The sequence below is a fragment of the Polistes dominula genome, unplaced genomic scaffold, assembly GCF_049000335.1.
Source record: "Polistes dominula isolate Pdom_NZ unplaced genomic scaffold, Pdom_raw_medaka contig_28, whole genome shotgun sequence".
NCBI classification, from domain to species: Eukaryota; Metazoa; Arthropoda; class Insecta; order Hymenoptera; family Vespidae; genus Polistes; species Polistes dominula.
The window spans coordinates 4,298,938-4,324,032 of NW_028300879.1; the positions used below are offsets into that span (position 1 = coordinate 4,298,938).

Sequence of the window (25,095 nt, forward strand, 5' to 3'; positions counted from 1 at the left end):
AGTTATGTCACGTAGTTCTGAAAGTAGGAATCTCTTTGTCTCATGGCTGACGAGGTAAAGTCCACTAACCTCGTTACAAGTTAAGTTAGCTAGATTAGGTGCCGTAAATTATCCACGGTCACCTCTTAAACCATTCTAATCCTTTCTTATCGACGTTCATGGAGCAAAACGTCATGAAACTCGAATAACTACGTGAGAGGAAATATCGAATGAAGTATTAGAAACGACCTATATATGTAGAACGTTGAATTTTTATTTTCTAATTATATCTTAGATTATCTTAGATTATCTTTTTTCTTAAAAAAGTTTTTCTTTTCATCATATATATATATATTCATACATATTTTTGTTACAGAACGATCGCCGACGTTTCTGGTATCGGTCACAATAGGTGAGTAAATAAAAAAAACATATAATATGAAAATAAATTGATTATTTCCTACGATCCATCGTATATCAATTTATATAAGAAACAAATCATCGTTTAACTTAATTAATCATCATTCTTCATTGTATCGTTCATTCCTACTATTTAGTTTATTTGTTGTTTTATTTTTATTTATTTTTGTTTATTATTTATTTGTTTATTGTTTATTGTTTATTTATTTGTTGTTTATTATTTATATTTGTTGTTTATTTAAACAGGTGTGCTCAGATCACACAAGGTAGAAGTAAAATCTTCCAAAAACCAAGCTAAGATACCTGAAGTTAAATATTACACATTACATCATTACACACTTACAACAAGACACTTATATCGATTAATTAACAATTATTTTAATATTTTAATACATTCTTCTTATATTAAATGTAAATTTAACTCTTGAAGTAATCATTGCGCAGGTGTGATAAAATAATTACATTAAAATGAAAAAAAAAAGATAAAATCAGAACTTTATAAGCTTAATTTTTGTCTATTGCTAATTTTTCCGTCGTATCAATTTCCAAATCACCCTGGTTCTAAAGAAGTTTTTACTTTAAAAACACATTTCTGATACATCCATAAATAATAGATTCACGAACGTGAATAGAAAAACAAAATAAAACAAAAATTATTTCAAACGTTGCAAACTCTTCCCTCTCGTTAACTTTTTCTCTTCTTTCTTTTTTTTTTCTTTTTCGACTACTAAGCATTTTCAATTCCTTTTCAATTCAAAACGATTTGAAAGCTCTTCGTAATTCTTTGGAAATAACGGTTAAAGATTCGGTATTTATATATACATATATATATTTTTTTCTTTCTTTATTTCACTTTTCTATTTCTTTCTCTCTCATTCTCTCTCTTTCTCTAGTTTTTTTTTGTTTCTTTAGTTTCACGGAACGAAAGTTTATTCGGTAGTAGTATAGGGCGAGAGCTCAGGGCCGTAGATTCACGAAGGACCTTTTCGAAAGTGGCAAGAGCCTTTGGCAGTTATATATATATATATATATAGGTGTCAGAGCTTTATAGGTGCCTTTTTTTGTTGAAGCTTTGTCGTTCGTCTTGCTTTCCTTCCATTCCCTCTTTCTATATCCGTACTCGAAAGATCGCCATACCAACCTTCCCCCCAACCACCCACACCCTATCTTTTACTCTCACTACTTTCTAACGTTTTTCGTTTAGACGCAGTGTTTCTCTTTCTTTCTCTTTCTCTTTTTATCTTTCTATCTTTATCTTTCTTCCGTTGCTTTCTCTTTTTGTCTATCTTTCTCTTTCTCTTTCTCTTTCTTTCTTTTCACGACGAGTCATCCTGCCGGAAGCTACGTTGCAGCTTACAGTCTCTTTCTGTTTATCTTTAGCCGTGAGCTTTTGTATTTGCGCAAGCTCTCCCATGCTTAGATCCAACATAGCCGCGTACCCACATCTCCACGTTCGTGCTTCGGATCCAGTAAGGGAAAAAGAAAAAGATAAAAAAAAAGAGATAGATAGAGATAGATAGATAGATATATAGAAAGAGAGAGAGAGAGAGAGAGAGAGAGAGAGAGAGAAAGAGAAAGAGAGAGGGAAGATACAGAAAGACCTGTATTTATTTAGTTTTTACTTGCAGTTTGTGGAGTCTGTACGGGCGAAATGCTTAATTACCGTAAGAGTCGGCCTTTGTTGACTGACCTTTATAAATGTTACACTAAGAACTCGTCCGATGAGTCCTAATGACTACAAAGAGAAAAGAGATAACAAAAATAAGAAGGAGAAGAAAAAAGAAAGAACGAGAGAATAACATAAACACAGATGGAAGAAGGACAAAAATATACAAGGGGTAGGGTGGAACAAATTAAATTAGACATTCAATAATTTTTTTCTTTTTTTGTTTACACAGGGAGATTGGATTTCTGTAATTATTTGATGGGATTTATTTCGTTGTAGACCAGGGAAATATTTGCACATTTGATTTAATTGAAATTTTTGGGTCTCTTCATCATTTTCAGTTCTCTCGTACTACTAGTACACGTCGAATTAAATTTAGGTGAGCGTATACACATATACTTTACGTTTTATCAATCGATAAAACCCCTCCCCCCCCCCTCCCAGCCCCCATCTCTAACACTAGTGAAATATACGATGTAGGATAAAAAAATAAAAAAGGACAAAATTTTTTTGTCCATCTTTTTTCCTCCCTGTTTTTGTTTTTTTGTTTTTTTTTTATTATTTTATTTTTGTTTCCCATCGAAGTACCCTTGCTTAATTAACGGCATGTCCTATAATAAACGACTTTTATTCGTGTCGGAGTCGTTCGAGCGTCCGGAAAAATTGATTAGTCGGATGTCGTGTCTCCCAATTAGTTTCGAACATGATCAAACATTTATCGATATAGCGAACAACGATTATGTCGATGGAAACTGACGACGAGAAAACTTTGTGTTGATATATGTATATGTGATAATGCATATGTATACTGGGTGAGGCATTTCAAACAAGCAACCTTAATAACTTCATCGCTTTTGGTTTTATGAGATTTAATGGTCGAAAATAATGTAAGTAATAATTTGTCAAGAAGAACACTTCTGATGATGGAATAAATTTGTATTAAATTCGTTTTGTTTAATTTTAACGAATTGATTTTTCAGAAGTATCATTCTAAATACATCAATATTTTGAATATTAAGATTTCGTAAAAAAGTAAACTGTGAGCTGAAACAAGTTTTAATAAAATGCATTCTTTATAAAATATAATATAATAATTCTGTCTTGATGATTTTTGTTAATAAAATAACAACAGTAAAAAACAGATGTTCTTTAGGTAGACTATTTCGAGTAGTTCACTCTATATAAATACATCGGCAAAACGACAAAGTTTGAAATTTTGAATACTGACCCGGTTTAAAGCGAACTCGAAGAGAGTACCTCGCTGAAATACGTACAACCACCACACCACTACCACCACCACCATCACCATCACCACCTACCTTCCTACCAAGCTACCTTTAGTTGGAGAAGCTCGAGTCGTTTCGCTTGAGATACTTTGAAAGTCCCGATGTGTTTAGCCGGAGGACACGGTGCGACACTCGCAGTGTGTCTCTACCGACTCGGCTATTCCGTATTTCCTGACATTAGCACGTGTTTCTGCAAAAACTTTGTTAACGTAACACGTTTGTCTCGTTTCGTTACGTTCACTTCTACATTTATGATATCTACCATGTGACTTAAACGTAAATGATAATATTCCTCAAATAAAAATTTTCATTTAATTTTATGACTTTACAAACGAATTTTGAATTAATCACGATTTATTGGTGCTAGGTCTAGTTTAGTGTGTTATAAAAAAAAAAAAAATATGAAATGTATTTCTTAGTAATACATAGAAGACTCGGAACATTGATGATCGAGTTGTTGAAGAAGTCCTAATAAAAGGATTAAACGTTTAATAGGATCAAAACAATATGTTCTGATTTTTTTTACAGGTCCAACTTCCCTATGATACAAAGTTTGTAAAAATTATAATATTTTATTATTAATCATTTTAATATCGTTTTCTTTTTAAAATAAATGATATTTTACTATGTAATATTTTATAATTAATATAATATGTTGTTTTCACGGGGCTAACGTGAATATGTTAGATTGTTTATTAATAAATTTGTTCGTCTGTAAATTAATCATGGGATATAAAGACTAAACGAAAACAATTACATTCATTTTCACTTTTGATTTCGTCCGTGTTAGTACCGTAGATGTGGGTTTACATTTCGTCTCTAACTTGTTGCATTTGAACGTATTGAAAGCATCCTCCAATACACGTGCTTAGTCGATTTTACGTTGACCTTATTCGATATATAGTATACATATAAATATATTACAAAAATGAAAGGTTAAAAAAGAAAAAAGAGTGGGAGAGGAAAATAAAAAATTTCTTTCACAATATCGACTCTGAATTATTTATTTTTTTCTTTATAAATTTATATTGGAGAAGGATGTGATATTAAAATCTTTTTTCGATTTCTCGACTACTAGTGTGTAAGTGAACGAACGAACGAACGAATGAACGAACGATTTTTATTGCGAGAATATCGACTGCACCGCTTAATCGGCCGTATGAAAAATACAGGGAATTAATGCGCGAGCAAGATTTTCTCTCTCTTTCTCTCTCTCTCTCTCTTTCTCTCTCTTTCTCACTTTTCCCAAACGCGCACGAAAAATAAAGGAAAAATAAAAATCGCAAAGGAAAATAAATAAACTCGAATCCGTTCTCGTTTTTTCTCCGTGTGTTACGCGCCTTTCTCTCTCTCTCTCTCTCTCTCTCTCTTTCTCTCTCGCGTTTATTCAGACGGATTTATATCGATACGAACGATAAAACGTTCGCCGTGCAACAAAACGTGTAAATTGCTATTGCATTTATTTATTAGGCCGAATGAACGTCGCACGAATATGTATATATATATATATATGTATATACACAAATATTAAAACGTAGTGAATACATTTCGAATAGAGAAAGAAAGAGAGAGAGAGAAACATTTCGGGAATAAAAAGATAAAGTCGAATAAAATGGAGTGACAGGAAAGGAAAACGTTGACCTCGATGGAAAATGCACGGGTATTAACGTGTTATGTACCAGTAGAAAAATGTTAGGACATACGTGGAAAAATGAGTTTAGTCGTGGAGGGATGGTTAAGCGGAGGGGTGGGGGGGGAAATAAAAAGCAAAGATCTTTATCGGTTTGTACTTGCGCTTTGTATACGTTATCTGGCAAAAGAACAAAATGATATGGAAAGAATACGTGAAAGAACGAGAATGGAGATTATCGAAACAACAACATCCGCGATATTCCGTTGAAACTCGCGTTAAAAAGTCCCGGTATCGTTGCCACGGGCGATTTTAGCAAAGGGTGGTTTTTGCAATTAGCGATATCGGCTATATCACCCCCTCTCCCCTCTCCCCTTTCCCCATAGATTGCCGAGCGAACGACATACCGGTTAGCTTTAGTCAATGTGTGGGTGTTTGTGCACACCTTCCAGGGTTGCAGGTTGGGGAAAGGTTGGATAGGGGTGGTGGTTAGGTGTATGGTGGAGAGGAACACAGAGTGTGCTTTGGCGTTTCGCCAAATTTTCATCGTCCCTTCTACGAAGGGACACCACCCCCTCTCTCTCTCTTTTTATAGCCCTTTCTCTTTTCGTCGTACCTTTCTATATATATATCTCTATATTTATATATGTATGGGTTCCTAGCAACGCTGTACATCGAGGCCCAGGGGCCAACAGCAGACGCGTTATCAAACGATTTATATCGGTGTTTTGTAAAATTTGTGATTCTGGCTTTGCACGTTGTTTCATTTTCTGTTTTTTTTATTTTTTATTTTTGCACTTGTTGTTTTCAAGAGCGTCAGGGTTGCATCGCGATTTTGTAATGTTCGTTTGAGTACATTACGCCTGAAAGGTACGAGATTCCAGGAAATAAAAAAAAACAAAAGGGTCGCTTAATACTTTCAGTTTCTGCCAAGAGCCAAAAAAAGATATCACATTTCTCGTTTCACGTGTTATCAGTTTTAATCCAGAGTAATCAACGTTAATGACCTTTTGACTGGTCACCCAACGAGATTCAAGTTCTCGTTATTATTATACTATCTTCTTGCGAACACTGTCGTTAGAATTATTATTCTTTTTTATTGTTTAGTCGACAGATTGTCATTTAGGTATCGTAATAAAGTTTTTATGACAAATTAATCGATAAAATAAATCTATTTAACTTTACTACGTGTGTTTAAATTGTATCAATCATTTTCATTAAACTCTTACACATTTCTTTTATTAAATAATAATATGTACTTAATTTTGTTTTGTTCGTTTTATTCGAGTTTATCTATCTCTCAATAACAGTCTATTAATACTTACCCATACTATTAACGTATTTATCATTATCATTAATAATCCTAATTGTGCGATTATGTGATTAGATTCTTACAAGGATCAAATGAGAGATAGATAGATAGAGAGAGAGAGAGAGAGAGAGAGAGAGAGAGAGAGAAATCGGGTGATTCAAAATTGGCTCCGGTCTGTGAATCCATTGAGAGGCAAGACCGAGAGGGATTTACGGCTCAAATATTCTCACCATCGATCGTAAAGCGAAGAGAGATAGAGATAGAGAGAGAGAGGGAGAGATATAGAGAGAGATAGTGAGTTGTACAAAGAGGAAGAGGGGGAAGGGAAGAGGAGCCATTGTGGAATCACGTCGAATAGGCTTTGTGCGATAACGTTTGCACAGTTGGCCGGCATTTTGGTACGGCTTTGAAGATAAGGATCTCGTCATTTCTTTCCTTTAGGTTTAATATTATTTTCATAGTTTTCAAATGCAATCTATATCTTTAAAAAAAAAAAAAACTAAGATTTTAATTCTTATCTCTGCTAGTTACTATACAAGATTTATAATGCATATATATATGCAGTCTTTTGAATAAACAATATTATTATTATTATTCGTTAGAGATTTTATAGACAAACGTTACTGTATGTGGTAGAGTATGTATATGTGTGTGTGATATACCTCTTTACTATCGATAATCGATCATTCCCCGGACACACTCCTCTCCTTCCCGTCGAAATGTTTGCATTACGCGCTCGGAATTAAAATTCACCATGAGCGTCGTCGCGTATCTCATCTCTGTGTGTATGTATAGATGAGTGTATGTGTGTGTTCTCTCTCTTTTACCAATTTACGTCTATCCCTGTCTATCTACCTGTCGGACAGGTTATGCGCGTGCGTTCGCGACCTCTTCTCTTCTCTTCTCTCTTCGTATTATATTACGGCATGTAACGGGGCTCTATGCATATTGTAGCGGATTATGCATATTTTTAAAATAATGTTGGAGTTTAAGGGCCAGTTCTCCCTGACCTCCTCTCTCTCTCTCTCTCTCTCTCTAACTCGCTGCCACTCCGATGGATTACGATTACGTATTCATTTCTCGGTAAAAAAAAAAAAATATATATGGGGGAGAGACAAATTTTCCTTAACCGTTATTAGGTTGAACGAAGTATCTTAATTTTCTAACTAATATTCACGAGATTATATTTTTCTTTCTCTCTCTCTCTTTATCTCTTTGTTCTTTTTTCTTTCTTTTTTTGCATAACACGATAAATAAAATCTGTAAAATGAAATAATGTATTAACGTTGGTACGCGTATGTATATTCAAAATCGATATAGCAATTAGTGGTTGAACTATTTTATGTGTGTATTTCTTTTTAAATATGTGATGTATATATATATATGTATATGACATGTATGTGATGTGTATATAGAAAAAATTTATCTTTTTTGTAATTACACGATAGGGATGCATTGTAATTTATATACGATCATACTCGAATTAAGTTTGTCCTTGGTGGGAAAAGTACATTAACGAAATAATAATCAAACTGTAAGAGAAACATAGAAAACATAGTTGCTTTCGAAATAAGGTCTCTATCTTATAGCCCCTGGAGAAAAGTCATCGAATGATAATGCGGTCCTCCCAATTTTCCTCGACCGACAACGAAAATGGTAGAAAATTTTGAGAGAGAGAGAGAGAGAGAGGTACGAAGAGAGAAAACTCAGTGGGTGGATGGGTAGGTGGGTACCTGGTTGTGATAGTGTTCCTTCGTTAAGAGAAGTTGGACGGAAGATGCGAAAATAAGACGACGACAACGACGACGACGACGACGATGCTTAGGTTCAAGTATGAGAGAGAGAGAGAGAAAGAGAAAGAAGTTTAGACCAAGGCGATTGCATAAAAGGGGGACACAGCTGTTAGGACACTCGAGAGGATTCTTCGTAGAAATCCACGAGAGAGAGAGAGAGAGAGAGAACGTCGTTTTCTTCTGGATAACCAGTCTGGAGAACAAAGAACCCGGAATAAGCTGAAATAATTGGCAATTAGAAAACCGAGAGACGGATATTAACATTATCTTTTAGGTCTTGTAACGTTATACGATGAGGATGGGTGGTGGTGGGAGGGTTAGTTGGAAAGAAGGGGTAGAAAAACTATTCGCATTATTTTCTTTTCTACGAATGTGGCATCTTTCTCTTTCTCTCTCTCTCTCTCTCTTTCTCTTTTTGTGTGTGTGTGTCCATCTATTTTTTTGTACTTTTTAAGAATAAGTAAGAATAAAGATAAGGAATAGAAAGTGGTGTTCGAAGAAAAAAGGGTAAAGTACCTTTTTGGTTGTCGCGATAAGCAGATAGTGCAACTTCGCGTTCTTCGCACGACACTAAAATTTCGAGATAAAAGGGAGGAAGAAAAAAAGCTCGACGACGAGCTGAGCTGAGCTTTCTCTCTTTCTCACTTTCGAGCAATTATCGTTTCAACTTTCGAATCACTTTTTTCCCCTCCCCCTTCCCTTTTGAAATCGTAGCGAAAGCGCGAGAGCTTAAAAACGGCCGTAGTAGAGTAGTTAGCACAAGAGTACACCAACCCGCTTGGAAAAGCTCGCGCAAGCTGTAAGCCGAAACCGAAACTTTTTCTGTCCATCGGTCGATAAGCTTACTCTCGTTTTAATTCTTCTTCTTTTTTTTTTTTGATTTTTCGTTTCTCTCTCTCTCTTTCTCTCTCTATTTGTTTCTTAATCCTATAACTCAATGGAATCGGATCAGTGACTGTTCTTTGGTAAATCGAACGAACAAATTGTTAAAGTTTTTTTCAATTGAATTCTGACAAATGTAACAAATTATTTTCAATTATTTATATACATATATTTTCATATAATTATATTGATTATATCTATTAATTGTATTTCATAAAAAAATAAGCCAGTATAATCTTATTTTAAGTATAAGCACCTGAGTATAATTATTTTCATCGATTAGCATTAAGGAGAAAATTAATAATCGACAAAGAAGAGGGAAGGAAGATTCAATTTGGATTTCGTTAGAGTAAGTGAGTGAATAAGCGAATATCCTTGACCCTACCCGTCTCTGTTCATTAACCAAAACGTATCTTCGTTCGTTCTTTTCCTCTACCCTCGTGTTCTATCTTTCCTCGTTCTCATCGTTTTCCTCGAATTTCTCATATCCACTCGTAGTATTCCCCACAAGGGAACAAGGTGAACGAAACTCGTGATTAAATCGTAACGTATTAATTAAACGTCCCTTCTCGATGTAGCCACGATAAATATTCCTGTATTTTTCATTTTTACTCTCTTCCTCTCGTTTGGAGGATGAGAACTCATCGAAGAAAAAATACGAGAAAGCAGATACCGCTTTGTTTCTTTAATATTCAATGTAATCATAAAAAGAAAGAATTTAAAGAGGAGGAGATCAAAAAACAACAAATAACGAGAAGGATCGTTTATATTACGACACCACGTATCGATAATAATAATAATAATAATAATAATAATAATAATAATAATATACATCATCAAAGTACAATCTGCAACCTGCTTGTATTTTCGAGATATTCCAATATTTAAAAAAAGCCGCAAGCAAGCAAGCAAACAAGTCCCTCGAGCACTTAAACGACGAGATCTGACGACAAGTGTTTTTTCTCCTCATCGAGCTTTTTCGCAGTGCGAACGAATAAATTTCTCCCTTTTTCCATCCACCCATCCACCTTGAATCGAAGAGGTAACGAAGAAGAGAGAAAGAAAGAAAAGAGTACTCGTATCATTCGCTCATCACGAATAGCAAAGGCAAATGAAAAACGTGTCTTGATGCATAAATTCGACGAAATTTCCCTATCGACGACCCTTCGACATCCTTCTCCTCGCATTTAATTGGGCGAGTATGAGAAGAAAAAAAGTAAAACCAATTGAAAACGTCGAGTGTCAATCGTCTTTCTGTCTCTCTCTGTTTTGCGAATAATATATCCGTGTCAACCGTAGAGTTTTCTTTTGAAATAACGAATGAAACTTAAAAAATGGAAAAAATTATAAAAATAGGGAGGGATTATTATTTTTATTATTATAATGGAATATAAAACATTTACCTTAGTATATTCGTATGAATTTAATCATCCATGTTCGAATTTTATCTAATGAAATATCCAATACATGATTAGTTTAATAATATTTTAACGTTTTTTATTAATTTAAAAGTAATTAATCGGAATAAAATAAAATTAAACGGATAACGTGTTTCTTAACGTAGATGGAGTAGCAGAAAAATGGGTTAGTAATTTTTTTTTGGTCTTATCTTTGCAAACCTAGTCGATAAAGTAGTCAAAAAAGAAAAGATAGAATAAAGTTAAAAAAAAAAAAAGAAAGAAAGCATAAGGAAAGAAAAAAAAATGAAAGGTAAGAGAGAAGGGTCGAACTGCGAAGGAAAAAGTAAAGAGGATGACGACGGACTACTACTCTACTAGTAGTTCCATCCTCGTGCCTGCGCCATCCAAGGACAATGTCAATATTTAAGGAGACGGCAATTCGTTTAAGGAACTTCAGGTATGCCGCGCTATTACCTTCGAGTCAATCGACTCGTTTCCATGGGGTCTTTCATGGGTATGGGAAAAAGTCTCCTTAATTACTTGGTAAGAAAAAAAATCTAACGATAATAACTGAAATTTCGTACACACTGTGTGGTATCTTTTTATTTAAACAAAAATAGACGAATAGAGTATGCACATATTTTTTTATTTATTTATCATTTTCATTTTATAAATTAAAAAATAAAAAACAAAATGAAACAACGTTAAAGGATAAAATCAATATTGGATTTTTTGTTTTTTAGTTTTAGTTTTCTTTTTTTTTTTTGTATGTGTTATTCGAAAAAACAAAATCAGAACACTCACATCCGTGAAATAGTAAGTGAATATTTATCTATTTTCAGAATGGTATATTTTTATGGGACATCCGTTTCAAACATAAGCTACATATAAATTCATTAAACCGTGATATACTATTTGCACGATACGTTCGAGCAAACAGCATCATCTGTTTCGTCATGAGTCGTAATATATCCGAAAACTAGCCGGTGGAATAAGTAGCAAAAAAAAAAGAAAAAAGAACGAAATAGATGATGGCGTAAAGAAGAGTGGGAAAAAGTTTCCACACAACTGTGGAGCTTTTCCTACTACGATCTATACTACGAAACCACCAATGGCAACAACAGAGTCGTTCCAGAGGTTTGCACAAAGTAAGCTCAACGCCAACTCGCGGCTTTTGCGTATAGGTATTTCTCTCTCACTATACATCTCTCTCTTTCTCTCTTGCTATTCTTCTCACAGTACGTTTTGGCTATCCTTTCGTGACATACGACGGTTCTTCCACGATTTCTCAGAGAGATAGGAAAAAAAATAAAATAGAAGAAGTGTATAATTCCGGTTTTCTGAAACTTTTATAAAAAAAAATACGAATATATATATATATACATATAAATGTCAGTCTGCTTTTTGTTATCGTGCATTTTTTTATTTGTTTTTTTATTTTACGATTCGCCAAGTTCTTAGGTAAAAGAAGAAGAAGAAGAAGAAGAAGAAGAAGAAGAAGAAGAAGAAGAAGAAGAAAGAAGGAGGAGGAAGAAAAAGAGATTAAGTTTTGAAATTAACGATCAACTCTTCGTGAACAATTGCTCGTTCTTACTTCTTTATAATTATAATCTAATTTTCATTCTTCTTCTTCTTGTTTTATTTTTTTTTCTTTATTTATTTTTCTGTATTAGTTTACGCACCTCGTCGGTTGTTCTTTTTATTTATTTTCTTGTTTTTGTATTATTTCAAGATAAAAATATCTAGGACGATAATGCAGAATTAAATGAACCGACTTCAAACAAGCTGCAAGACGAACGAGTAACGCGAATATTTTCGAAAAAATGAAATTTAAATTATCGAGAAAATATTCTCACCTATGGTTCTGGTTCGTACGTTCGTTCTTTCGTGTATAGTCGTCGACGGCTAACCCATATATTTTAAAAAGAGACGACGTACTTTTTTTTCGACTACCCACTACTACCCTCTACCCTCTCTCATTCTTTCGATTCTAACTCGTAAGATAAAAAGATAGATACATTCGTAGAAAGCCATGCACAGTTTTTCTCTTTCCATCTCTTATTTTTCTCTCTCTCTCTCTCTCTCTCTCTCTTTCTCTTTCTCTTTCTGTTTCTCTTGTTCGTTCTTTCTCACTCACCTTCGTCCCAGTAAAAGCAATAGAGGCAAACGGAGCGAAGGGGTACAATTTATTATCTCGTGGTAAATCCGTCGGGCATGGAACGAATCGTTCGTTCGTTCATTCGTTCGTTCGTTCTCTCGCTTGCAACTTTTTCGCAAAGTCCTTTTTCGAGGACAAAGCTTTCGACTGTCGAATCCCCGTGATCGAGAAAAAGGGAATGCGAGTTTCATGTATTTTACCAGAAGTTGATTTTACTTTTGGTTAGTGTACTATTCTTTTTTTCTTTATTTTCTTTAGAGAAATATATTCAAAAATGATACATTTTAACAAGATTTTAATAATCTATCGATCTACGTACGCATCATAACAATTATATTTCATTTAATTTTTATTTGATAAGTATACCCTTAAATGGAATCTTCGCTACCAAGTGAATTGAAAAGAATAAAAAAAAAAAAAAACAGAAGCAAAAAAACAAAATCAAGTTTATGATCGTAAAAACTACCTTCTTCTTCTCCTTCCACCTAGTATCCTTTCTTTAACGAATACTTCCGTTAACATTTTATTTTCTTTTAACCGCATGACATACGATCCGTACGATTTAACGACGGTCGACTGAAAATTCGACGATAAGAGAATGTCGTCCCGATAGCTAGCTAGCTAACTGCTACCGTGAGAAACGTTTAACGTTTTCTCGAGTAAGTTTATCGAAAATCACCGATAAATTTTTAGATCAAAATCGAAAATAATTGAAAATGAGATTCCCTTACCTTTTACTTGCTTTACTTAATATAGAAAATACGTGGGTGTTACGAAAAAAAAAAAAGAAAAAGAGAGAAATACAAGAAAAATATAAAAAAGGCCAGCAAGCAGGGAGTAAAAGGAGGGGGTGGAAAGTTAAAAAAAATATTGTCCAAGTGTCCTGATTTTCCTTTTGTTCATCGCAGTATAGGTAATAGTACAATAATATCTGACTTGTCCTACAATGAGTTCAACAATGAGTCACTTTCATTGTCCCTTTAGAAGAAAGTGTTGGGTGTGGAGGTGGGTTTAAGGGAGAAAGGGATCATGCTGACTGAGTTAAAATGAGAAAGAAATAGAGACGTAGAACGTAGTTTCTGTCGTTGTTATCTGAAACAGATCGGGCTTGTTCGATCCGTAGAAATGGACGTTCGTTTGGAGTTAGAGAGAAGGATATAAAGAAAGAGAGTGAGAGAAAGAGAGAGAGAGAGAGGTATAGCTTACGCGTTGAGACTGCCAACGAGATATCGTTAAGGGGAAAAGATGGACGATAATGTTGGCGTATGAATGCCGTAGACGTAACGTATCGCGAGCATTACCTATGATTTATTGACGAAACTTTTCGATCTACTTATACCAATCGGTCGTTTTCCTCCCCATTTTTACGAATTCTTCCTCATCCCTTAGATTTCTCGTTTCCCCCGTCTCATTGTTTCTCTCTTCTCTCATTCTCTCTTTCTTTAATGGACACCGTATGGAAAGTAACATATGTAACCACACGATATATTAGTAGTATCGAAGTTTTTACGATAATGCGCGACAAATTATCGAGTCGTGTGCTTCATTTGTCTTTTTAAAACGAAATTTAAATATTTATTGATAAAAATATTCAATGGCAAATTCGAGCTTAAACGAGATGTTCATCATTCGATTAATTTTTTCACATAATTTGCAAAGAATGTTTCAGAGAAACCTCTTAGCATACGATTTCATTTTATTCTTTTTAACAAAATCATTTTCTCATATAGTTTTTGTTATTATCTTCTATCTACATAACCACACAATTAATATCTAAATATACCTATATATACATACATATATATAATACTCAGATATACGAGAAATTAATGAATTTCCATCATAGCGATAATAACGTTCGAGATATTCGAGTTGGCTGTTTGAATTTTTGATGATCCTTGCATCGTTCGAGCGCAGCTGCTCTTTCGGTTAGCCGCACTCGTTTACCACTCATTTTTCAATTTATATCTCTCCAACTATATTGTGCGTATGTATATGTGTCTGTATATGTGCGTATTTATATCTCTTTTGAAAATATCCAAAGATAAATAGCAATCTATTCTTTAAATGTTCACATCTTCCATTCGTTTTAATTAATTTCTATTTTTATTCTTTATGTAGACATTTTTATTATATTACCCATTAAAAATAATCTTCGAAAGATAAAACAAAAATAAGTTCGAAAGAGAAGTGATAGAGTATTGTATCTTATTACTTATCAAGGGTGGGGGGGGGGGGGGTGGAAAATGTTGTGTTTGTTCATCCACGATAGTACTTGATAGCAATTGATCGCGTATATCATTTGATTTTACTCTGAAAATCCTCTTCTAACTCACCCTTCTCTATTTTGGTCGAATTCTGGCTCTTCTTGCTACCACCTACTACACTACTACTACTACTACTACTATTACTTTTACTACTACTACTATATTGCTTCTCCTGCTGCTACTGTTGTTACTGCAGCTACTATAACTATCTCTCTTTTTTTTGTCTTTTTCTCCATCGTAGATAAGAGAGAAAAGCGTAGCCCCAGGCAGACGTACGTCGGGTGTATCTTCCTGTCGACCCCTAGGATGGGTCAAGCGTCGACCGGTGGCAAACAAAGGGCGCGAAAATATCGTCGTCGACGTCGTAGTCTTCGTCGTCGTCTGCGTAGTCTCAGTCCTTTCGAACCTTTTCTAAAAGAGAGAGAAAAATTTTTCGATGAATTTATATCTCCTAAATATAAATAAAATAAATCTCATATACGTATTTTTATAAATCGAAATATGCAAAATTAAAATAAATATTCGTAGAATATTTTTTAGATTAGTAGAACATACTTGTATTATTTTTAAATTTTAATTATACATTTAATTCTGTCTCAACATCGAATTTAATCGAATTTATTTTAATTCTTCTTTTAAGAATTTAGGATCGATCGTGTTAAATCAAAATCGTGTAAAAACGCGTTAACGTGAATTGGAAAAAAAGTGTAATAAAAGAAAGAAAAAAAATCCTAGGTAGATAATATAAAGGATGATGAGTTTGAGGATCGGACAAGAGTTACCGTTTTACGATATTATCCTTCTCTTTCTCTCTCTCTCGTTTTCTCTCATTTCCACTAACCTTCGTAAAAGTAGGAACGAGCCAGTTTCGAGAGAGTATATAGATCCCCGTTGCTAGTTGAGATTAAAGTTCGGCTAGTAGTAGTCTCTACCCCCCTCGGCTAGACGCTACTTGCCAGCAACCTGGCGTGCCGTGGCGTCTAGTTTCAAAGCGGTCGGTAGCCATCGAGACGATTATGGCCGGTAGGTAGGATTATGCGGCCTACGGTTCGTATCCCTGCACGTAGTACTACCTACCAACCTACCTACCTATCTTCCTTCCTACCTACCTTCCTCTCCTACAACACCGAGCGAAATAGCCACTTCTCGCGACGCGTCTCGTTGGAACGAGGTAGGGAAAAGGAAAGAGATAGTTGAAAGTTGGGGTTGGTTGGTTTGTTCGTTGGTTGGTTGGCTGGTTAGTTTGTCCAGAATGAAAAAGGACGTTGCTTCTAATAAGCTGGCACCTAGCCAGAATCTTATTCACCAGAAAAGATATTCGTCTTGTGAGAAAAATGATAGTCAAAAGGTAAAGATAAAAAAGTTTTAACCTTGACCCTCACTGACTCTTGTCAATTGACCGAAAACAAATTGTATTATCAAAAATATTCTTCTGATTTTTCTTTTCTTTTTTGGAATAAAATTTATGGTTAGAACACTTTCTTCGTTTTTTATAAAATTTTCGATTTTATATAATGTACTAAGTACATTATGTTTTTTATGAGAATATATTCACACTATTTTGTATATACCTGAACGAACTGTAGGAAAATATCATTGTAATTAATGTAAAAAAGTCAAAATATTAATCATGAAGAAATAATTTGACTTGGAGAATAATCTAAGATTAAAATTTTGGTAGCTATTGACATGTAAATGTTCGTGAGTTTTCATTTTGAAAAACCCCAAAAAAAAAGAAAATAGACGTACTAGAAATGATAGGGTGAATGTTATTACGAAAGAGAATAGATGATAGAAGAAACAGAGAGTCCTGTGACTTTGTAAAGTCGTCCTTACGAATAGACGGAAATTGAAAGCATTTTGAAATATCGCCATTTACATACGTCCACGTACGTCGTACTATCTATCGTGGAAAATTTCAAACGGTACTAGATCTTTTTGAATATGTCGACGATGCAATTGAAAGCAGCTCTACGATCCAGAAAGGTTAGCGAAAGAGAGAGATGAGACGAAAAGGATTGAGAAAGTAATTCGAGTTTCACGAGAGACAGAAAGAGAGAGAGAGAATCCTTCGTTTCCTTACTTTCAGAGGTTTCATTCGATTCGAGAAACGATCGAGAACGAAATATTGCGCAGAGGTATTTTCGTTTTTTCTTTTTCAACGAAATAAGGGAAATCATAAAAAAACAAGGTAAGAAAAATAAAAAAGAAAGAAAGAAAAGGATAGAAAAGCTGCGTTATTTCGGTGCAGTGCGATATTACGGTAGCTGCGATAAAATCGACGGTACCACACAGTAGTGTGAGTAGTAGGAGAAGGAAAATAGAGAGATAGAGAGAGAGAGAGAGAGAGAGAGAGAAAAAGAGTGGGAAAAGAGGAACGACACGTTCCTTTCCTTTTCATTCGCCACTTCAATGATGGATTACCCAAGAGTAACAACCTTTTTTTTCCTCTTTTCTCCTACCCTCTTCTATTTTCTCTCCCTTTCTCACACACATACACACACTCTATCTATCTCTCTTTTTTCGTCATTCTCCTCTACGTCCCAAGACCACCACCAAACGTCTCTACGTTGACCCGGTAACATGTACATACTATAATATATACACATATAACTTACCTACACATAGAGACATACGTTAAAGCATAATAATGCGAAACCTCGTAACCGTGCAACAAGAAGGATAGTATTAGTGTTTGTGAATATTATAGTAGTGTTAGTATTAAAGTAGGGGTGGTAGGTAAGGGGTGGTATGGAGATGGCGGAGGCAGCCGCGACGTGGCCTCTTGTTCTTTCGAACAATGGGACGTTACTTTGTTTTCTGACGTTAGCAGCCACCGGGTGTGCGCGCGTTTCGGCCCGAGCATATACACACGCGGAATCTAATCCATATCCTGCCTGGTAGGATGAAATTTACTACTTTAATAACATTGCTCGCGGGCGCGAACAGAGACGAGGTCAGGAGGTGGTGCTGCGATGCAGTTGGGTATATACCACCACCACCCCTAGGTCCACCACCCGCGTGTATGCTATGTTCATACGTGTGTGATATATATATATATATACATATATATAGAGAGAGAAATGTGTTCATATATGTATAGAATATACGCCAAAACTTGTTTCTCGTACTACCTCGACGTCGTCCTTGTCGTCATAGTTATAGTCATAGTCATAGTCATAGTCATAGTCATAGTCGTCGTCATAGTCGTAGTCGTCATTCGTCGCGGAACGAAACGATTTCGAGCATTTGACCCGAGTTGTTGCGTTGCGTTGTTCGCAGCCATTGTTACGCCGTCTAGTGTCTACGTGTGCGTTCACGCGTCAAACCCTTTTTCGTTGTTCTCTCTCTCTTTTTGTTTCTCTCTTTGCTCTTTCCGTCAACTCAACAAACTTCAAGAGGAGTACTCTATTTTGCAGGCTTGGAGGAAAAATCGAAAGTTTTTTTTTCCTTTTTATTTTTCTTTTTTTTTTTTCATTCTTTTTTCGCTTCCTTCCTTCCTTCCTTCCGTTGTGTTTTATTAAAGCACGAGGACAACCTTTAAAGTATTATTTCCTTGATAACGTTGAACCGTTTTAATTTGTTTGATACATAACTCGTCTTTATGTAGAACACCGTTGTCAGTTGTATTATTTGAGAGCAAACAAAAAAAAATGTAATGCTTGACGTTTAAACGAAATATGTATACCTACTATTATGTTGGTAGGATGAACGAGTAGTAGTAGTAGTAGTCAATGCTTTTTCGTGCTTAATACTAACAATGAGCAAAAAAAGACTATTTGTTAAAAGATATATCTAGAAATATATATGTGAGTTTGTGTGTTACGTATGTAAGCACATGTACACATGGTTACATATTATATTGCTTGCATTCCACTGTTGGTACGTGTTTATGCACGGGAATATCATTCTCGGTGAGCCCATTGAATCATCGAAATGTTAAAACGCTCACGCACGCATGAGAGAGGGAAAAGAGAGAAATAAAGGGATGGAGAATCATTTCCACGAAATTCTTTCAATCTATCGAAACGAATGCGTTGCACGTTGCACACGATACGCGGTATACGTATACGGACCGTGATACGCGCACTTTCGCATATCACGGTCTGGTGCTTTGCCTCTACCTCACCCTCACCTCACCCAATCCACACCCCCTATTATTTGCGTTTAATTTTCTCTTTTAAACGATGGGTTTATTGACGGGAAATGAGAAAAGGAGATCTCTTCCTGTAACGTCACAATTAATGCTCGTCGATCGAATTTAACTTTGTTTAATATAGATTCGGATTCGTATTTCGATAGTAAATTAGAGATGATCGTTTTGATTACACATTCAAATTTGTCGAATAATTGAAAAGTACTCGAGAAGGGGGATAGTAGAGCAGCCATTCAATGATTTATCATACTCGACTCAGTTAATTATTGATTCTAAAGAATATATCAAAGAAAAAAGAAATATATCTATATATACTTTTACGATCGGAAAGATACAAAAGATATCTTCGTTGTATCTATATCCCCTAGTGAGAAAGCTGAGTGGAGTGTTCGATAGAAATTGAAAGCCATACATAGAGACAGCAAACAAACACGTACGAACATATACAAAGATGGTAGATGTCTTATACAATTCGCTAGAATATTCTATTTCTTCTACCAACATACCTGTAAAGTATATATATATATATACACTTTTTGAATCTTAAGGATGCAGATAGGTGGGATGAAAGGTGAACATTCTTATTTTTCTTTACCTATTTTTTGATAGTCACGTTTCGAGGAAGTAACACATAGTAGAAGAAGAAAAAGAGAGGAAATTAAATATGAGATAAAAGAGAAAATAATGAAGATGAACGTAGATAGAGAGAGAGAGAAGATAAGAAAAACAAGTTTATAATATAAGTAAAAGAGAGAAATAAGAGTAAGCGGCCGGGTGTTGGATGAGGTGGAGGAGGAGGAGGAGGAGGAGGAGGAGGAGGAGGAGGAAGAGGAGGAGAAGGTTAAGTTTAAAGGATGGATTCAGGATACATAACGTAACGGATGAACGAACAAGCTAAAGCTAGATGGGTAAGTCTATACTCGAAAGCTAAACTACTTTGCTCGAAGCGAGAGTAACAGAGAGAAAGAGAAGGTAGAAGGAGTAAGAGGAGGAGGAGAAGGAGAAGAAAGAGAGGGTTGGTAAGGTGGAGTCTCGAGTGCCGCCCGTTTCTACTGTAATCCAATAGAGACCCTAAGACCTTTACCACTTCGACTCGATACGGATACCGTAGCGAATAAGTCTACTTGCTACCCTTAGATACTAGAAACGACAGACTTCTCGGTTTCCTACCCATTCCTTTATCCAACGTATAGTATATATACATATGTAAATTTCAATATGGCGTGCTGGAGCCACACGCTTTTTTATCGCGTCTCTGTCTCTTCGAAAAAAGGAAAAAATAAAAGAGAGAAAGAGAGAGAGAGAGAACAAACCGTCGACTAAACTTTTCTCCACAATGGACAACAACAGAGTTTTACGCGATACCAAACACGCGACTGGACAATTTTTTTCCTATCTTCTCTCTTTCTCTTTCTCTTTCTCTTTCTCTCTTTCTCCCGGAACGTTTGCAATTCGACGTTCTCTAACACGTACGTATGTCCGTACAACAACGTACCACACTGGTATTCCGAACGTATGGCCCTTTTCAGACAGTTTTTTTCTACTCCAACTGACAGATCGTGCTGAATTGCAATCAGAATTTTTGTTCGCTAGAACACAGCAGTGTCCCCATCTCCGATCGCAGTTTAAGGGGTTCCGGTATCTTTGTTTAAATGTTACATTCACTGTTATATCTTGTGTCGAAATGCTAATAGAGAGAAGAAGGTTTCTCTCTCTTTCTCTCTCTTTCTCTCTCTTTCCCTTTCTCTCGTTCTGTGTTATACTTTCGGCTTGTACTCGGCTTCACTTTTTCCTCGTTTTCCCCTTTATCCCCTTAAATCCTCTTTATACAGCAAACAGTGACCCTTCTAATCTAGCATTCCAACATGTGGTCACTCGCCATTCGTTTGTTAAATGTTCTACTACCGTTTGTGTTTCTACGACATAGTTTTCTGCCTCTCTACACTCTCTCTCTCTCTCTCTCTCTCTCTCTCTCTCTCTCTTTCTTTCTGTCTTCGTGAATTTTCTCTTTTACATTTTTTCTCGTTCAAAGGTTCGGTTTTTCTCGTTTACCTTCAACCATCTACGATGACTCTTCCAAACTGATCTATACTTTATTTTCGAGTGCACTTTTACCTTACACGACCACAGGGATCTCCTTATTACCTACTTGCCCTTTTTTCATATAGATAACGGCGCCTTATAACACCTCAGCCGATTTGAATTTCCCGCGAGAAAAAAAAATGGAATATACACTCTCTCGAGAGAAAAACTCTCTTTTCTCGTACGTCATATAAATCTTATTCTTATTCTTTTCTAGTCGTTTTCAAATTTAAAAATAATTTCAAAGGTTTGCATGGTCTCGTCGCGATATGGCTGCTCGTATGACTTTCGTAGTAGCATGAAAACTCTTCTTTTCGTCGTTATCGTTTTCTTCTTCTTCTTCTTTTTCTTCTTCTTCTTCTTCTTCTTCTTTCTAACGTAGGAAAGAACTTTGAATACTTTCGGAGTTTGAAGATTTTTCTGATTTCTAGTTTTCTTAGTTTATGTTCTTATTTTTATCGGAAGAGAAAATATTATGGTAATAATAAACAAAAAAATCGTGAGATAATTTCTCATAGTTTTCTATTACTTTATTATTAATTTTTTCTGTTTAAAATAGTTTAATTTTTTGTTTGAAACATTTCTTTCGCGTATCGAAACGTAAAAAAGATCGGTGTTCGAATCGTATCGAGTTGAAGGGTAAAGTAGAAAAAGATAGTAAGTAAGGGTGGGTGAGAGAGAGAGAGAGAGAGAGAGAGAGAGAGAGAGAGAGAGAGAGGATCGTTCGTGGAATGACGAAAGTTCAGATAAATTTTTCAAAAGGCACATCTACGAAACAAGTTTCGTAGAATTCGCGATGTTAGAAGCCCCTCTCACGTAGCGGCTCATCAGCAACGGAATTGCCCTTCTTCTCTCCCACGCGGCATTGAGTTTTTCTTGACCCGAAAAGTTGAAAATACTTTTGGTAATTTTTAATCGAGTCACGTACTAAAATAATCCGAGTTAGAGAAACGCCACGAAACGAGGAGATGACCGTTGGGAAAGATATATCATCTTGAGTTTATAATTCGATATATAAGAAATCGATTTAGGAATTGTTACTTTTTTTAGTTTATTTTTATTATTTTGCTCAATATGGTCCATGTTCTTTGATCAATTGGGGTGAAACAGAAAAAACATTAAAAAATTAAAAAATATTCTAAATCGATGAATCAACAACCCCTTTTACTATCATCATTGGAAAATACTTGAAAATCTATCGGCATGGATGAGAACGATTTGCTGGATGGGTAAAACAGTTTCTGAATTTGTAGAATACTCCCACATCGCACAAAGGGGTTGTTGCATTCGTCGATATTACAGAGGGATGTAATTTTGCCACTGAAAATACGGTCGGTAAGGTAGGAAGGATCCTAGACCGAGGGTGGTTTATTGCCGATTGAGTTTCTCCCAGTATTCTGCTTTTCCAAGAACATCCGCTCCTGTTTAAAATAAGGGATGGGGTTAGTAGCTAACTAAGGATAATAATAACTACGATAGATATTATTATATAAAAATAAACATTTTTAAATTTGATTTCGATTTAATTTAAAAATATTTTTTAATCAAATATCTAAGAGATAATAATTACAAACTATTCGTACTTTTGAAAATTAGATTATTAGATTGAATGATAAAATCTTTAAATTTCTCTTTTTAAGATCGATTCTTTTTTATTTCAAACTTTAATTTAATAAAATAATAAGATTATTCTAAATATTCTCTTGAAAAAGTGACTCATGTAGTAACATATGATGTTCCAACCTGACATCTTGATTTTGAATCAAATTACTAGCTATAAAATATCACGAATAGTATTATTTAAAAATATCTAACCAATAAAGTTGAAGATGATGAGTATGCACATAATATACCTGCCAATTATCGCGTGCTAAATCTTTAAAGTGTACTTTTGTCGACTGTTGGAAAAGTGGCTGACCTGTACCACTAATTTCTTTTCAGTAGCATAAACTGTTATATGGTCAGACATAGTAAACGAAAAAAAAAAGAAAGAAAAAGCAACGAGAGAGAAGGGTGGAGGAAAGGGAAGGGAAGGGAAGGGGTGGAAAAAGAAGAAGAAGAAGAAGGGGGAGACACTTTTCTCGCAGTTTGTCGGTGGTAGACGCGACAAAAGGGCAGCAATAGCCAGGACGATTCAAAAGGATGCGCGCGCATCAACGATACACCTCGGGGCTATAGACGTCTCCATTATGTCTTACCCTGAGGTTATCATTATAGCATTGTCTTCGCTTGGAAATGCACACAGGGGAGAAGGAATATCAAGGACAACGATGGGAACGTGTTGCTAAACGTTTTCCTGGTCAATCTCTCTCTCTCTCTCTCTTTTTATCTTCATTGATATTTAAGAATATGTTTACTTTCTTTTTTATCAATCTTAATCCAATATGGGATCTAAAATTGATATACTTACGGAATTATTATCAATTTTTTTATATATTTGTTATAAAGACACTTGAATATCGTTGTTGAATTTAAATATAAGGGATATTATTAAATAATTTTAAATATTATTATATAACTTAATATTATTTTCTGTTGTTTTTAAGATTATTAAGGTTTTTTTTTAATTGGAATCGTCTAATTTATTTTCCATGCATAATTGTAGTTTTAACAAGTGTTCAAAGAGTAACATAATACCTTAAATCCTCAAAAAATATGGAGTCAATAAAATTCAGCATTGTATGGTTTATTTGTTTTATTTTTTGTTAAGCTAAATGTTCAGAATTATTCTCTTGATTTGGGATATCAATATAAATAATAATCGACACACACGCACATAAATATCAATTGGATTTTTATAACATTGAAAATCTATGGATGTATATGTATTTATTGAATGTGTATTAGTATATGTGAGATTTAGAAATAAAATTCGGTACATTACGCATAAAAGACGAGAACTTTTTCTCGGATATTTTATGTTTTCTGAATGCGTTCCGATCGAGGAACGCTAAGAACGAGGCATCACGTATCAAGGATAATGCTAAGAAGAAGGATGAATAGAGAAAAAGTAAAAGATGAAAGAAGAAGAAGAAGAAGAAGAAAAAAGGTATAAAGTTAATCAAGCGAATATGGTGATAACGATAGTCATAAGATATTGCGTTCCAGCAACCCTATCGAATAGTACCGACGTTTTATCATTGCTACGAGCATTTTCGTAAAATGTAGATTTGATGTGTATGTGTTTTATGTACGTGTATATATATTGTCAAGTTAAATATTCAGGTCACGCATTTTATTTTCGCGTTTTAATCGAATAAGGATTAAAGTGATCACGAATTGTTGAGTGTTGAAAAAAAAAACAATAACCAGGTTTATCATTATAGACTAATGTCTATAAGAATAATAGTAAATTAAGCGACTTTATATGATTATAACATAAACGAGTTTGTCTCTAATTCTTCATTATTTCTTGGTAAAGGATAAAGAGGGTAGTTATTTAATTTCACTCAATCAACGGATCTATTTTGTTCTTATTAACGATAAAAATTTCTATTTATTAAAGAAAAACGACAGATATAATCATTGTTATAACAATATACGTATAACAATAAATATTAATAACGTATGTTGAGATATTTTGATTAAATTGATATAGAACACCCTTTAGATTATTTGCGTGTGTCATTTTTTTGTCTTCAATAGAAAATATGAAAAGAAGGGATAGTGTTAAAAAAAAAGACTGGATAATGGAAAGAGTAAGGGTGAACGGCGATGATGTTCGTGTCTCGTTTATATATAGGGGTAAAAAAAACAAGAATAAAAAAAAATAAAAACGTGAGAAAGAGAGAGAGAGAGAGAAAGAGAGAGACAGACAGACAGACAGACAGTTCGACAAAGAGAAAAAGAAAAGAGGGGTGTTAGGACGAGTTAGTAGTAGTAGGAAGGTATAGGTGGGGGGAGTATGGCACGCGTCGCATTTCTTCTTTTTCCTCTGACATTGGAGAGTGATTAAAAACTTGATCCTGCCCCTGGTACGTCTCTCCTCCATCTTTATCCGTCTATCCAACAGTCGCCGCCGCTGCCGCCGCCGTCTTTCCGAGTTCGTATCCTCCCTTTCGTTT

General features: G+C 34.9%; 1 protein-coding gene across 1 annotated transcript in view; it reads left to right on the plus strand.

The window, feature by feature from the left end:
• Ten-a (Teneurin-a transmembrane protein) overlaps positions 1 to 25,095 on the plus strand; it is a 562,968-nt gene that overhangs the window by 133,603 nt on the left and 404,270 nt on the right. The window contains 1 exon segment of the mRNA XM_089172952.1: positions 356 to 391. The gene's annotated coding sequence lies outside the window, so the exon portion shown is untranslated.